The sequence below is a fragment of the Podarcis cretensis genome (assembly GCF_951804945.1).
Source record: "Podarcis cretensis genome assembly, chromosome: 3".
Taxonomy (NCBI): Eukaryota; Metazoa; Chordata; class Lepidosauria; order Squamata; family Lacertidae; genus Podarcis; species Podarcis cretensis.
The window spans coordinates 6,123,061-6,134,466 of NC_137172.1; the positions used below are offsets into that span (position 1 = coordinate 6,123,061).

General features: G+C 40.1%; 1 long non-coding RNA gene across 1 annotated transcript; it reads right to left on the minus strand.

Moving 5' to 3' along the window:
• Positions 1-1,362: 1,362 nt before the first annotated feature.
• LOC307213178 lies at positions 1,363-9,675 on the minus strand. Its single transcript, XR_013837432.1, has 3 exons — positions 9,305-9,675; positions 5,638-5,787; positions 1,363-1,510 (listed from the first exon to the last, which is right to left on the minus strand). It is a non-coding gene; the product is annotated as an uncharacterized lncRNA (long non-coding RNA).
• Positions 9,676-11,406: the final 1,731 nt, after the last annotated feature.

An 11,406-nucleotide genomic window follows, 5' to 3' on the forward strand; every position in this document is an offset into this window, starting at 1 on the left:
ACAGAGCCTAGGACTTGCTGATCAGAAGGTCGGCAGTTCAAATCCCCACGGTGGGGTGAGCACCCGTTGCTCGGTCCCTGCTCCTGCCAACCTAGCAGTTCGAAAGCACGTCAAAGTGCAAGTAGATAAATAGGTACCGCTCCAGCGGTAAGGTAAACGGCATTTCCGTGCGCTGCTCTGGTTTGCCAGAAAGCGGCTTAGTCATGCTGGCCACATGACCTGGAAGCTGTACGCCAGCTCCCTCGGCCAGTAAAGCAAGATGAGCGCCGCATCCCCAGAGTCAGCCACGACTGGACCTAATAGTCAGGGGTCCCTTTATCTTTACCTAATAGTTATTATTATTTCTTATTGGTAGAAGGCAATGTTAATTTAGGTGTCTTTGTTTTGCTGTCTGTATAATTTTTTTTTAAGCCAATAAAAGAAGCTGAAGAAGATGACTCTTGGGCCCCTTCCAACTCTACCGTTCTATGATTCTATGATCTCAGGATTCCAGTAAAAACCAGTGAAGATCCCACATGGCTGAAGTTGGCCCACACCTTCTCTAGATGTGCATACCTCCATGTGATGCTTCTGAAGAGGGCTTGACATCAATGAATGGCTTTCTGGGAGGATGAGGGTTCCTGCTTCTTTGCATTCAACTCTCTTTCCCTTTTTTCTGACATTCTGTCACAACCAGCTGCCTGGCCTAGGGAGGCCATGAATTACATGGAAGAATGTCCTCTGCTGTGGCTGGCAGCTCATTCCAAAAGACATGCACAGAGGGACTTTAAAACTAGGCCCGTTTATTACAGAGATGATAAGCAATGCATAAAAGAGCAACATTGTTTGGAGGGCAAGAGATGAATTAATAAAGACAACCACAAAAATGCAAACTCTATAGGTCAAAGCAAGAGAAAGCAATTATCATCTTTAATGGTGATTTCTACCCAATAATGCCAGTCAGACAGGGCTAAATATACGGTATGTCCTTCCCCACCCCCCTCAAAAAAAGCAATGAACTCCTCTGTCAATATTTCACTGATTAAAAAGAAAGTTTCTTCCATTCTGTCAGTATTGTTTAGGAGGGATTCATTTTGTAAACCACTTTGATTTTTTTCCGCACTCAATTTAAAAATAATTAAATAATTAAAAATATATCACCCAGTCAGATGGGTGTTACTATAATTATTATTGTTGCCATATTCATGCCCACTTTCACCAACTATATGCATTTTATATATATATATATATATATGTGTGTGTGTGTGTGTGTGATATAAGGTTAGAGTACTGCATTGCAGAATTAGGAGAAAGGTGAGCTAAAAATCAGAAGCAGAGGCAATGTGGCTTTTTAATTTGATTTATTGCGAGGGAGAAGCACATACAACCAATGAGAATATTGCAAAGGCTTCCTCTTTCTGATCTGGGTGCTTTGCTGGAGAAGGAGGAGACTCTAGCTGGGGCTGAAGCAGGATCCAGTAGCTCTCAAAGTAAGGGAGCATCTCCCAGTTTTCAAAGGGTCCTGTGTAAGCTGGGCATTAATTTTCTGGGACACTTAAAAGCAAGCAGACAAAAACAAAAGCAAAAAAAAAAAACTCCAGTTACTTCTATATCACCTGGAATCTGATGTATAAATTACAATCATATAAAGGAAGGCAGAAAACTCGGCAGAATGTTAAATGATAGAACAGGGAATTGATGAGCCAAAACAAGTTAGACTAAGAATGCAACAGCATAGGTCCCAGATCATTTTGATGCCGAGTAGGTAAAATAAGTAGGTAAAATAAAATATGCATCATAGGTCTAAAGGATGATGTAGAAACAAGATTTAGGACATAATATACAAATGGAAGACTGGGGAAAATTATGGAAAGTGAACTTAAAATTTGCTGATTGTATACTGTTGAAAGAAAATTACAGTGGCACCTCGGGTTACATACGCTTCAGGTTACATACGCTTCAGGTTACAGACTCCACTAACCCAGAAATAGTGCTTCATGTTAAGAACTTTGCTTCAGGATAAGAACAGAAATCGTACAGTAGCGGCACAGTGGCAGCGGGAGGCCCCATTAGCTAAAGTGGTGCTTCAGGTTAAGAACAGTTTCAGGTTAAGAACAGACCTCCGGAATGAATTAGGTACTTAACCGGAGGTACCACTGCATATGAAAATGATGTACAGATGGTATATCCCTGCTGTAAAAATGGCTAAAATGTATAGAACAGGCTCCAATAAGTGTTGGAAGTGTAAAGAAAAGGAAGGCACATTTCTTCATATGTGGTGGAACTGTAAAATAACCAAAAACTTTGGGGAAATGATTTATAACCAAATGAAAAAAAAATGTTTCAGATAACATTTGTTAACAAAAAACAAGAAGTTTTCTTGCTAGGCATTACAGGTCAAGACTTGTCAAAAGATAAGAATATGTTATTTATGTATGTGACAACAGTGGCTAGGATTTTATCAGCCTAGAAATGGAAAGATGACAAGACACCAATTAAAGAAGAATGGTAAGAAAAACTGGTGGAATATGCTGGCGAAGTTGACTGGGAAACTTAGAGATAAGGACAATAGAGACTGGGAATCATTTATGTTCTACCTACAGAAAAACTGCAAAGAAGTGGACTTGCTAGCAGGGTTCGATTTAACACTTACAATTTTTTTTTTAAATATTCTTTTTTATTAACTTTCATTTATCACACACACACAAAGAAAAAACAAAACCATTTAAAACAACAACTAATACAGAAAAGGAAAGATTTACATTAAATCCAATACTTATTAAATTAAATAACAGAAAAAAGTGACAAAAAAAAGCACCAAAGCAATGAAAATAAAAATAAACTGATACATAACACATACTTGCTGACTTCCTTCCCTCCTGATTTCGGGTTCTTAATTTTAAGAGTTTCATTTTTACAGCTGATGTTGGTTAATTGATCTATCTATACATCGAAAGTTTCATAACAAGCCTGCTATATTTGGTAGGTTACTATAGTTACCTTCAATATATATCATAAATTTAATCCAATCGTTATTTAACTTTGTATTCTTTTGGTTTCTAATTCTCTGCGTCATTTTAGCTAGTTCGACGAAGTTATATAGTTTCGTTTGCCATTCCCTCATCATTGGTATATTTCTATTTTTCCAATTTTGGGCAATTAACATTCTGGCCGCTGCTGTTGAGTATTGAAATAGGACTCTATCTTCTTTCTTAATTTCTTCTCCGATGATACCTAATAAGAAGGCCTCTGGCTTTTTCGGGAATGTGTATCTTAATATTTTTTTTAATTCATTATATATCATATCCCAGAATTTTTTTATTTCTTCACATGTCCACCACATGTGTATGAAATTGCCTTCTTTTGTTTTGCATTTCCAGCAGGCCTTATTTCCAGTTTTGTACATCCTACTTAGCTTCTCTGGCGTAATATACCATCTATATATCATCTTCTCTAGATTTTCTCTGATTGCAACACTCGCCGTGAATTTTATTCCCTCCTTCCACAATTTTGACCATTTTTCATATTCTATGTTATGCCCCAGATCTATCGCCCATTTAACCATAACTTCCTTAATTTCTTCATCTTTTGTGTCCCATTCCAATAATAAATTGTACATTTTAGATAATAATTTAGATTTATTTTCTATTATTTCAATTTGAAATTTCGATTTCTTTTCATTCATTCCAGTTTTTTTATCTTTTAACCAAATTGCATTGATTTGATGGTACTGTAACCAGCTTGTCAACTTTCCCTTCAGCTCCTCATATGGCTTTAATTTCCAGCTGTCTTCCGATCTTATCAATAAATCCTCATATGTTAATTTCTGCTCCTCCATATTTATTTTTTTAATAGTTAGGATATTTATTGGGGACAGCCACCAGGGCGTTCTCCATTCTAGCAATTTTTTATTTTTTCCCCAAACTTCATATAGTGGGCCCCTAATGATGTGATTTGAGAACCCTTTATGAGCCTTCTCTTTATTTGCCCAGAGGTAGGCATGCCATCCGAACCTGTTGTCTGCCCCTTCAAGATCCAATAAATCAGTATTTTCCAAGGTTATCCAATCTTTAACCCAACATAGGCAGGCGGCCTCGTAGTATAATTTCAAGTTAGGGACTGCAAGTCCCCCTCTCTCCTTTCGGTCCGTAAGTAATTTAAATCTTATCCTTGGCCTCCTTCCCTGCCAAATGAATCGTGAAAGAATTTTCTGCCGATCTTTGAATAATTTTGACCCTCTAATTACCGGAATATTTTGAAACAAGAACAGCATTCTTGGAAGGACATTCATTTTTATTGTCTCCATCCTGCCCATCCACGAGAGGTTAACTCTGTTCCAGACATCCAAATCTTTTTTAATTTCTTTCCATGTTGTCGTGTAATTATCTTCAATTAAGTTTATATTTTTTGGTGTAAGCCATATTCCTAAGTATTTTATTTTTTTAACCACCTTTATCCCGTGTTTTCTCTCCAGTCCTTCTCTTTCCTCAGCACCCAGGTTTTTTGTCAACATTTTGGTTTTTAGTTTGTTCAGTTTAAAACCGGATAGTTTACCATATTCTTCTAAGATCTCCAGCGCCTTGCCCAAACTACCTTGCGGTTCTTCCAAAGATAACATTAGGTCGTCCGCATAAGCTCTTAGTTTAAATTCCTTCAATCCTATTTTAATTCCTTGTATCTCTCGTTTCGATCTTATTCTGTTCGCCAGTACTTCTAATACTATAATAAATAATAGCGGGGAGAGGGGGCACCCCTGTCTTGTACCCTTCTCGATTTTAAATGTGTTTGTAAGATTGTTATTTATTACCAATTTGGCAAATTGGGTTGAATATATTGCCTGTATTCCTTTCAAGAATTCACCTTCTATCCCTGCCACCTCCAGAGATTTTATTAGAAACAACCAAGAGACATTGTCGAATGCCTTTTCGGCATCTATGAAAATCAGTGCCGCAGGTATATCGTTATTAATCTCCAAATATTCAATTATGTTTATAATGTGTCTCAAATTATCTTTCATGAACCTATTTGGGAGGAAACCCGCCTGGTCCTTATGGATTAAATTTATTAAACATTTTTTCAGTCTGTTTGCCATGATATCTGCATATATTTTGTAATCGTTATTTAATAACGATATTGGCCTATAGTTCTTAATGTTCAATTTGTCTGTGTCCGGTTTTGGAATTAACGTTATAAAAGCCTCCCTCCAGGCCTCAGGTATCTTTCCTCCTCTTAGTATATTATTCATGGTCTCGCAAAGCGTTGTTGCCAATTCATCTCCCAAAACTTTATAGTATTTTGCCGGTAAACCATCCGGTCCCGGTGCTTTCCCTAATTTCATTTTTTTAATCGCATTCTGGATCTCCTCTATACTTATAGGTCTGTTTAATTGAGATTTTTCTTCTTCCGTTATGGCCTTTCCTTTACAGTTCTCCAGATACCTTTCTATTTGAGTTGGGTCTTCTTCTCCTTTTTTGTATAATTCCTTGTAAAATTTAAGAAAGTTTTTTTGTATCCTTTTTGGGTCTTACACTTACAATTAATAACATTAAGATGTACAAATTGGAAAATAATAAAGTGTAAGTGGAAATATGAAATATGAAAATAAGTATGGTATGAAAATGTTAAGAATATAATAATATTTAAGTTCATCTCCGGCACCTTGTTTGAGCTCTTTTTACCTCTTGCAACATATCTTTTTCATGTTACACATTCCATCTTGAATCATTCCTTTGGGACACTTGTTAGATTTGCACGTGCCGCCTCTCTTATAGCAATCTGGTCCAAGATTTGGGTCTTCCTTGGCAAACCCTTTGCAAAAGGAGAAACAAAAAAGATCCCTGTCCATTGCAAATTCAGAAGTGGAGGTAAGGGAAGGGAAACTTTAGAATGGGAAACATTATGTTGGATATGCAAAAAAGATACAGGATCATATTTCCGTATGTGGTGGAATTGCAAGGTTATCCGTGAATTTTGGAACAACATTTACAGTGAATTTAAAAACTATTCAAATTTACATTTCTAAAAAAACTAGAATTTTTTCTATCAGGAATACTACCAATGGAGATAATATATATATCTGGCATGGCTATCTGGGTCACGATAAAATAAAAGCACATAGAGGATTTACTAATCATTTGGTGAGAAAGGCCCTATTTGAAGTCTGGGAAAGAAATAAAACAATAGTAACAGCCAAAACTCCCTGGTGGCTATCACCTATAGAGTCATCAGCCTTGCATAGAAGCAATATGAAAGATAGCTGGTTAACATATAGAGAACTTGTAGAAGAGATAAAAGACTGCCCAACAGTAAAGAAATTTGAAGAATTAAAAGAGAGGGGGGTGAATTGGTTAGAATATTTTCAATTAAAAACAATATTTGAGAAGGATACTAAGCTTAAGGGGTTTGATAAAAAAAATCTTGGTATGGGAAAAAGAAATTTTATATAACAACCAACAGACTCTCTCAAAAATATATAAACTGTTACAAAATGGGAAAGTAGAAAAGGAGGAAAAATGAGACGCTATTAAAAAATGGGAACAAGATCTGGGCCACCCAATTGAATATATTGAATGGGAAAGACTATGGACAAAAATTATAAATTTTACAGCATGTTACCTAATAAGAGAGAACTACCGTATTTTTTGCTCTATAAGACTCACTTTTTCCCTTCTAAAAAGTAAGGGGAAATGTGTGTGCGTCTTATGGAGCGAATGCAGGCTGCGCAGCTATCCCAGAAGCCAGAACAGCAAGAGGGATTGCTGCTTTCACTGCGCAGCGATCCCTCTTGCTGTTCTGGCTTCTGAGATTCAGAATATTTTTCTCTTCTTTTCCTCCTCCAAAAACTAGGTGCGTCTTGTGGTCTGGTGCGTCTTATAGAACGAAAAATACGGTATATGAAAATGTATCACAGGTGGTACCTGGTACCAGAAAGGCTTGCAAAAATGAATAAAACATATAATAATAAGTGCTGGAAATGCAAGACACAAAAACGAACCTTCTACCATATGTGGTGGACATGCCCCGAAATTGGGAAATTTTGGAGCATGATCCACGAAGAAATTAAGAAAATATTAAGAATATCATATAGTAAAAGGCCAGCGGCATTCCTTTTAGGAATTTTAAATGACGATATTCCAAAAGACAAAACTATTTTTTTCTTATACGCAACGTCTGCAGCACGAATCCTGGTGGCTAAGTACTGGAAAGGGAATCAGTTACCAAAAAGTGAAGTTAAAAAAGAATGGAAGTTCCTAAATGAATACCTCAAAAGCCAAGGTTCAAGGGCAGAAATCTGGCTGAGTCTGGAATAACCTTGTGAAGTGAAAGGACATGAAAGAAGGATTTATATCTAGATGTTAGGATAGAGAGGATAAAGAAAACAGGAAAACAGAAAGACAGAATGAGAGATAAAGGAGGTACTGTGGGATTGGTGGAAGTCAATGTCTTGTTGTTGTTTTAGTGTTTAGAATATTAACTTGTAAGATATGGATTTGTGTTTTTTTGTTTTTTGTTGTTGCTGTTTTTTGTCTTTTTCAGTTTTCGAATGCTGATTTTTGTGTGTTGTGTATTGTTATCTTTTGATATCTTTCGTGTTGTTGCTGTTGTGTGGAAAATACTAATAAAATTCATTTAAAAAATTTATACACACACACACACACACACACACACACACACCATTGTTTATGTACGCAGTTATGGCCCTGGTGGAGGATAATCTGACTTCCTTAGGGCCTGGGACCTCTAAGTTATGGTTATGTATGGACCTTAAGGTCCTCTGCGGGGCAGACCAGGAGAGATGGTTCCATAAATACGAGGGCCCTAAGCCACAAAGGGGTTTAGAAGTCAAGACCAGCACCTTGAACCAGACCCTATACTCCACCGGGAGCCAGTGCAGCTGGAAAAGCACTGGGTGAATATGCTCCCATGGCAGGGACCCCGTGAGAAGCCTCGCTGCAGCATTCCACACCCGCTGGAGTTTGTGGGACAGCTTCAAGGGCAGCCCCACGTAGAGTGAATTACAGTAGTCAAGCCTGGAGGTGACCGTCGCATGGATCACTGTGGCCAGGTTGGGGCAGGAAAGCACAAGAGTCCTCTCTCCTCCTGTGATTTCCAGCAACGGGCATTCAGAAATATTGCTACCCCTTCTATTACAGAGGCACTGCATAGCCATTATGGCTAGTAGCCATTGATAGTCCTTTCCTCCATGAATTTGTCTTTCAAATTCCTCTTTTAAAGCTACCCAGGTTGGTGGCTATCCCTGCCTCATTCAGCAAGTTGCATAGCTTCACTGCGTGCTGACTGAAGAACTGCTTTGCTTTATCCAACCAAAGGGCATATTTAGGATGCATAAGGAACACCACAGGGAGAATTAATCTGCTTTTGTTTTATAACATAGACTAGAAGGCTATTACATAGACTAAACGGCCTCAGTCCTGTTTTCCTGAAGGAGCGTCTCCAACCCCCATCATCCAGCCCGGACACTGAGGTCCAGCGCCGAGGGCCTTCTGGCGGTTCCCTCGCTGCGAGAAGTGAGGTTACAGGGAACCAGGCAGAGGGCCTTCTTGGTGGTGGCGCCCGCCCTGTGGAATGCCATCCCATCAGATGTCAAGGCAATAAACAACTATTTCAATTTTAAAAGACAACTGAGGGCTTTTAAAAAGGAAGTTTTTAATGTTTGATGCTGTATTGTTTTTAATATTTGGTTGGAAGCGTCCCAGAGTGGCTGGGGAAGCCCAGCCAGATGGGCGGGGTATAAATAATAAATTATTATTATTATTTATTAAGAAGGGGTCATGCAAGTCATCTCCTCCACCCTGTGAGTATCACAAGGAATCTAGAATTTGAGCATCCCCAACAGATGCTCACCTCCAATGGAGCCCACCTCCATTCAACTGAAATCTACACTCCTGTAGTTCAAGCCATTCAGATCTATCCTTGCCCTCTGAACTGGATGGTGTTTACCACCTGCTTTTATTTGTTTCTTTGTTCCTAATCTTAATGTTTTAACTTTTTTTTGGAAATGGATCAGAGGCTTCACTGCACAATTAAATTAAATTAAATTTAGAAAGAACTAGGAAGGAGCAAAATGTCTGCGAGCTCCTCTCTGGGAGCTGCTGTGTATGTATGGTCCCAGAAATCCAAAATCTGTGACCTGTCAATCATGACTAAATGTGTATCTTTACGCGTAAATCAGCACATGCACATTTCCTGCAAACCTGTGTCCTCTTTTGCCCTTTTTCCTGGTCAGGCTTCATTGTTATGTTAGCTTTTCCTATGCAGAACAGAAGCGGAACAGGATTCGCCCTCCTTCCTCTCCATCCCTTACCTGAAGCAGTCAGCAGCAGCAAAGACAGGACAGCCCAGAACAGGTGAAAGATCTTCATGGCTCAGTGAGGATGGATGGGTGGATGCAGAAAGGCTCAATGCAGGGCTATGAGGGTGAAGGTTGTCAGGGCTGGGAGGGCTGAGCTTCCCATATTTGTAGGATCCTTGGGAAGCTGTTTCCTCCCACTTCCTTGAGAAGTCTAGCAAGTTGTCACCATGCCCTGAAGGAAGTTGGGGCTGCAAACCCAACCCAAAGCACAGTGTCTTTCTTGAAATGATATGGAGAGATGCAGAGATTAGATGTTCTGGCCTGCGGTAAGACCTAGAGGGTGCAAAACCAAGAAAAAGCACCCAGCCAAGTCACTGAGTACATCCTGGTAGATCCATGGCTGATTTATTGACTCCCAATTGTTTAACAAGGCAGCAGAAAGTCTCCGTCCACTCTGTTCTGCTGCTCCTTCCATTCTATTTTATATGCCTAAAACAAAGGAAGGTTTGTTGCATCATCAGGGATGGAAGGACCATGAGCCCCATTCAGCTTGGCACTGAAAACAAATTCTTGGTCTTGGGCTATGTACACACAGGTGGCCTGAAATGCAGCAAAAATTCCCCTTCCCGTGTGCTTTAAGACCATAAGAAAAACCTGCCACTCAGACCAATGATCTACAGTCATACCTCGGGTTACGAACGCTGTGGGTTGCGTGTTTTCGGTTGTGGACTGCACCGAACCCAGAAGTACCGGAATGGGTTACCTCTGGGTTTCTGCACTTATGCATGTGCAGAAGCGCAAAATGATGTCATGCACATGCGCAGAAAAGCCAGATCGCGTCATGCGCATGCGCAGATGCAGCACTTCAGGCTACGAATGTTGTGGGTTGCAAACATGCCTCCCGCACAGATCACGTTCGCAACCGGAGGTATGACTGTATGTCATTGTGGGTTTTATATTGTAATTTTACATTGTGAACAGCCCTGCATCAAAGAATCGAAGAGTTGGGACAATGAGGATCATCTAGTGCAACCCACTGCAATGCAGGAATATGCATACAGGGATTAAACCTGCTCACTTTATCCATGCTGTCCTCCAAGACCAAGCTCTCAGTTCACCCATCAATGGCTGAGAGGTGTCTAGCACGGGAATGAAAACACTTGAATACTTTCATAGAACTGTATATTTGGAAGGGACCACAAGGAGCATCGAGTCCAACCCCACACAACGTAGCAATCCTTCACCCAATGTTGGCGCAAACCCAAGACCCTGAGATTAAGAGCCTCATGCTCTACCAACTGTCTTCAAGTGTAGGTTGGGATTATTAAAAGGGGTCCCTGGAGTGAAGACATAGAAGGCCACTGGGAAAGCAAACTCTCAGAATAATGCATTAGGCTATTTGGGAGAGTTAAAAATGGAGGCCCTTCACTCTTGAGAGTCCCATGGACTGCAAGAAGATCAAACCTCTCCATTCTGAAGGAAATCAGCCCTGAGTGCTCACTGGAAGGACAGATCGTGAAGCTGAGGCTCCAAGACTTTGGCCACCTCATGAGAAGAGAAGACTCCCTGGAAAAGACCCTGATGTTGGGAAAGATGGAGGGCACAAGGAGAAGGGGATGACAGAGGACGAGATGGTTGGACAGTGTTCTTGAAGCTACAAACATGAGTCTGACCAAACTGCGGGAGGCAGTGGAAGACAGGAGTGCCTGGTGTGCTCTGGTCCATGGGGTCATGAAGAGTCGGACACGACTAAACGACTAAACAACAACAAAAATGGAGGATGTTTTGCAGGAGAGGAGGGAAAATGGGTGTCCTTCCTTGGGCTACGTTATACACATGACTTAAAGGTAGGTGGGGAGAGAGTGCCCATTCTCTCTGCAGAACCACAACTTGCCATTATTCATAGAATTATGGACACAGAGAGGCAACAGGACTGCTTGAGGTCCCCTGATTACATAATTGAAGAACACAAGAGAGATGTTGCTGTCCCAGCAGCATACCTCCATTTCCCCGTATCCAGAAATGCAAGAAGGGCCTTTACCAGAAGTTCGGCTCTGCCCTCACTGGTTCTGGAAGGATCTTTTGGAAAAGTCCCGTACGCTCAGAGACTTTGC